This window comes from Chrysemys picta, chromosome 8, assembly GCF_011386835.1.
Source record: "Chrysemys picta bellii isolate R12L10 chromosome 8, ASM1138683v2, whole genome shotgun sequence".
Taxonomy (NCBI): domain Eukaryota; kingdom Metazoa; phylum Chordata; order Testudines; family Emydidae; genus Chrysemys; species Chrysemys picta.
The window spans coordinates 110,383,208-110,388,805 of record NC_088798.1 but is presented as its reverse complement, the minus strand read 5'-3'; the positions used below and the strand labels follow the sequence as shown (position 1 = coordinate 110,388,805).

The following is a 5,598-nucleotide window of genomic DNA, read 5'->3' as shown; positions in this document are numbered from 1 at the left end:
AGATCTGTTGTGCTGATTTCTATGGAATACATGGGCCTAGAGAGTCAAAGGTATTAGAGACCCTGTCATAATATGATATTAAACAGTTAAACAAGGCTTGGGGTGTACAACCGTGGCCACCTTAGTTCATTAAAAATCTTTTTAACATTTTATTAAAGATGTAATAAAGAAGGAAAAACATGTCAAGTATTAGGTAGGGATGTCAGTTTAACAATATTCCCTTTCCCTTTAGCAGTAGAGAGTTTAAGGAAAACTGCTGGTCTTTTATCTGGTATTAAAGAATGGTAATAACTTTCCTTTTTGGGGGGAAAGAGAAAATTAGTTGAGATGGGCTGGAGTTCTTGTTAAAGTCCGATCCTGCTTCCTTTAGAACAAGACAGAGAGAAAAGAACAGCAAATTCAGAAGAGGGTCAGATACTCCGAGACACCGGGGTGCATGGAGACACTGGTTCGAATAGCTCTGAGATCGTTATGTGAACCAACCTCTCTGGAAATGCAGCTTCTGGTGCTGACTGACTTGCAGCCTTACTGCTAGAGAAACACAGGCCCTGCATGTGGTCTTATCACCCATTCCAAAACCTGGCAAACTTGTACCTCTGGGCTGTTTAGGGCATTGCTTTTAGCTACCTTTGATCGCAGTGTTACAAAACATGCACTCTTGGCCGGCGAAGCCAGTCTATTAAACAGAAGACCAAAGGAAATGGACAGGAAAGAGAAGAAATGAGGTGGGGAAGGATAAGGACACCTGAGGAGAATTGACAAAAGGAACCAAAGTCTCCCATAGCAGGTGGGGTTTAGGATTTAGCTGGAGCTGGTGGAGGTCAGTGTCATCTGGGTTGCTCTGGCCAGGTCTGATCAGAACACCCCTCAGGATCAAGATGACACAGGCGTAACAGTGGATCCCAGGGTTCCAGGAGATGGTGGTGTTGGCAGCCAGCTTGATTCTTCCCGTTGTTGGTCTTTTTTTAAGGACCCAAGAGGGAGTGATGGGCGGAATAGCTGGTCCCCTGTAGTCTTTTACACCACTTAGGCCTAATTTCCCACACATTGGTTTTGGTCCATTGATTTCCAGTCCCAAACTCTTGTTTACCAAACATGATGTTAATACAGTAGGCTTTTTTGTTTAGACTTCCGTATCTTTTCCTATACACATTTTTTATGGGTGACTGGAACATTTTAATAAAGTTTATGCAATCTTCCCCAGTTGAGCTCCTCATTGGGATGGGCCTGCTAGATCCCAATTATTACAATGGGTCAAATGCAGCACTGCAGATTCTTATACACTTCACACCTGTTCATGCACATATAGGAGCCCCACTCCTCCCGTCCAGGACAGTGTGCACTGTGAGCAGCCTACAGGACGGGGGGGATCTGGTCTGATCTTTCTGTTTGTTGCATGGATCAGGAAGCAACCACAGTCCTCTGTAGGCACCTCTGCTGTGCCACTCTGGTTATCTGGGAGAGCCTGGAAAAGCACTTCCTTTCCTGGGAGCTCAAGCCCTTGAGCTGTGAACAAAAGTTTTGAGGGTTTGTTTTCTCACACATCTGTTAGATAGAGAAGCATTTCAGCAGAGGCAGCATGTCAGCCAGAGAGAGAGGGATCCGATGAGAAGAAGCCCTCCAGTTGCCCTGCATTCATGGAGAGTAGCTGTGCGGAGAAGCTAGGGAGCTAGAGCCAGGGTCACCCCGCTGGAGGAACATTTCCTGTAGGGATGAGCAGCTGGTCAGGTATGTTAGCCCGCAGTCCCCTCTCGCCACTTGAACAGATCAACTGGAATGTTTCACGTAATAAAAAGCAGCACTGTGTATTGGCCCCAAAAAGCCCCTCTCCAGGTGAGAAGCAGCCGAACTTCTCTTCCTGCTTTCAGTAGACCATAGAGGCATTGGGATTCTGAGTCCCCAGTGGGACTTCGTATATTTAGACCACATTGACTCTTGTAGGAAGGTCTTCAGGGAAGTTTCCCCTGCCTATCTTACAGCAGACAGCAGTGTACTTTCCCTCCCCTAGCTTTCAGTAAGCAGAGAGAGCTGTGTCTTCCATCTGTGGAGTTTCCCAGTTCCTTGAGTAGAGAAGGAAGCTTTTTCCATCCTTGCTAATACTGGACCTTTTTCCTTTGGTTTGCATCTTGATTAGGATGGGGGAACCAGAGGGCGTCGCTGTGCCATTGAGGCTGACATGAAGATGAAGAAATGAGGATGTAGGCAGGAGGCAAGACACTACCTGGCATCCTGAGCCAAGGCGGGAGCACCATGCCTGCCCATCTCACAGAACAGGGGAAGAGCTGAATGCAGGCAGGATTCTTGTTGAGGCCTGTTCCACTGTCCTGGCTCATCTACATGGAAAACAATGTCCTCTCTGATAAGTGTAAGCTGAAGAAACTTCTCTGGAAAGGAAGAGCAGCCCCCACTGCCTGTTCTAGGGCAGCAGTCTCCGGCCACGTCTGTGTCCTAGTGTTAGCTAGCTAGCTGGTGGCTAGGACATACTGTAATGTGAAGTGTACAGATTTTTATTAGTGAAGTGTAAATGTGTATAATAAAGTATGGATGAGAATCCAGGGTTTGTGTGTGTAATGTATTTGTATTGACTCATGTCTGTGTGCATCACTGACCTCTGCTGAAGGAAATCAAACTGATTTAGAATCACGTGCACAGCACTTCTCGTATTCATGGACCCTGAAGTACTTTCCAGTTATTTGCATATAGCACCAGTGGCTGAAATGTGGCCACCTCTGGATTGGAGAACAGCATCTAATGCCCGAAATGTTGCACCATAGTGGGGAAGGGAGGAGAGGAAATTTGGACAAGTGCATCAGGATATGACCTTGCTCTTATGAAGAGGACCAGAGGCTCTTTAATCTGCAAGAAATTGTCAGATTTAAAGTCAAATTTGAGACTTAGACATTGTAAATGTACATTCCTCATGTGACCCCCATAGGCCGTAACTTCTGCAGGTTTTCTTTTGGACTGTACTTGCTGCTTCCTCAGTTTGCAGTAGGTAGGGGAATGGGCTACTTTACGCACTTACCCACCCTGTAGCCTGCACTGTATTTAGTCCTCTCACCCAGGGATGCAGGAGCCAGAGGGCCTGTCTACACTACCGGCTGATGGGCAGCGATCAATCCAGTAGGGATCTATTATTATGTCTAGTATAGGTAGACACGATAAATCGACCGCCGATCATTCTAGCATCAACTCTGGTAATCCACCTGAAGGAGAAGCGCAAGGGGACTCAACAGGAGAGCGTCTCCTGTCAACACACCCCACGGTAAGTAGATCTAAGTATGTCGACTTCAGCTACGTTATTCACATAGCTGAAGTTGCATAATTTAAATTGATTTTCCCCTCCCTCCTCCCCTCTCTCCCTGCCCCGGTAGTGTAGACCAGCCCAGAGTGTCAAGAATGTAAAGCCAGAAGAGGCCACTAGATCATCTAGTCTGGCCACCTATATTTCACTGGTTACCCCTATATTGAATCAAATAATTTGTTTCACTAAAGCATAACTTCCAGAAAGGCATCCAATCTTAATTTGAAGACAAGGAGAGAGGGCAGATCTACAACTGCTGTTGGTAGTTTGTTCTAATCATTAATCAACCTCACTGTTAAAATTTGTCTAATCTGAATTTGTCTGGCTTTGGTTTCCAACTACTGGTTCTTTTTATGCCCATCTCTGCTAAATTAGAGAGTCTTTTAGAATCATGTATTTTCTCCCTTTTAAGGTACTTTATAGACTGTAATTGTCACCTCTCAATCTTTTTGATAAACTAGACAGATTTACAGTGAGAGGCAAAGAGCTCAGGCATTTTTCCAGTCCTGAAATAACTTTCGTAGCTCTCTTGTGTATCCTCTACATTTTTTTTCTACATCCTTTTTGCAGAGATGGGCACCAGAATTGGCACAGTATTCCAATATGGGTGCCAAAGCCATACACAGAGGCAAGATCTCTCAACTACTACTCCCCTGTTGATACATCAGGGATCACATTAGCCCTTTTTGCCACAGCAGTGCAGTGGAAGCTCATGTTCAGTTGCTTGTCCTTTGCAGAGTGACTACCTTCCAGCGTGGTCCCCAATTTTATAGGTATGGCCTGTATTCCCTGTTCAGATGTATGACCTTGTACTTGACTGTATTAAAATGCATTTTGTTTGAATAGGTCCAGCTTACTGAGGTATCTGGATCGCTGTTTCACTACCCTGTCATTATTGTTTATTGCTCTGCCAAACTTTGTCGTCATCTACAAAATTGTGATTTTTAAATTTGCTTCCAGATCACTGATGAAATGTTGAATAGCATCAGACTTAGTACCAATCCCTGTGGAACCCCACTAGAAACCCCTCCAGTCGATGATTCCCTATTGACAACTGCTTCTTGAGCTCTATTAGAACATAAGAATGGCCATACTGGATCAAACCAAAGGTCCCTCTAGCCCAGTATCCTGTCTCCTGACAGTGGCAGTGCCATGTGCCCCAGAGGGAATGAACAGAACAGGTAATCATCAAGTGATCCATCCCCTGTTGCCCATTCCCAGCTTCTGGCAAACAGGTGAGCGACACCATCCCTGACCATCCTGGCTAATAGCCATTGATGGACCTATCCTTCATGAACTTATCTAGTTCTTTTTTGAACTCTGTTATAGTCTTGGCCTTCACAACATCCTCTGGCAAGGAGTTCCACAGGTTGACTGCATTGTGTGAAGAAATACTTCCTTTTGTTTTAAACCTGCTGCCTATTTATTTTATTTGGTGACCCCTAGTTCTTGAGTTATGAGATGGAGTAAATAACACTTATTTACTTTCTCCACACCAATCATGATTTTATAGACCTCTATCATATCCACCCTTAATCATCTCTTTTCCAAGGTGAAAAGTCCCAGTCTTATTAATCTCTCCTCATATGGCAGCCATTCTATACCCCTAATAATTTTTGTTGCCCTTGTCTGAAGCTTCTCCAAGATCTTTTTTGAGCTGGGGTGACCACATCTGTATGCAATATTCAAGATGTGGGCATACCATGGATTTATATAGAGGCAGTATGATATTTTCTGTATTATCTATGCCTTTCTTAATGATTCCCAACATTCTGTTTGCTTTTTTGACTGCCGCTGCACATTAAGTGGATGTTTTCAGAGAACTATCCACAGTGACTCCACGATCTGTCTTGAGTGGTAACAGCCAATTTAAACCCCATCATTTTATATGTATAGTTGGGATTATGGTTTCCAATGTGCATTACTTTGCTTTTATCAACAGTGAATTTCATCTGTCATTTTGTTGCCCAGTCCCCCAGTTTTGAGAGATCCTTCTGTAGCTCTTCACAGTCTGCCTGGGCCATAACTATCTTGAGTAGTTTTGTATCTGCAAATTTTGCCATCTCACTGTTTATCCCCTTTTCCAGATCATTTATGAATATGTTGAATATGACTGGTCCCAGTACAGACCCCTGGGGGGCATCATTATTTACCCCTCTCCATTCTGAAAACTGACCATTTATTCCTATCCTTTGTTTCCTATCTCTTAACCAGTTACCGTGACATCTTACTTTGCTTAAGAACATTTGGTGAGGACCTTGTGAAAGACTTTCTGAAAATCTAAGTGTACTATA

The 5,598-nt window shown here is 44.1% G+C and overlaps 1 long non-coding RNA gene across 1 annotated transcript; it reads left to right on the top strand.

Annotated features, from left to right (window-relative positions):
- Positions 1-6: 6 nt before the first annotated feature.
- On the top strand, positions 7-2,555 carry LOC135973216 (uncharacterized). The gene is made up of 2 exons (XR_010589969.1): positions 7-1,728; positions 2,135-2,555. It is a non-coding gene; the product is annotated as an uncharacterized LOC135973216 (long non-coding RNA).
- The last annotated feature ends 3,043 nt before the right edge of the window (positions 2,556-5,598 follow it).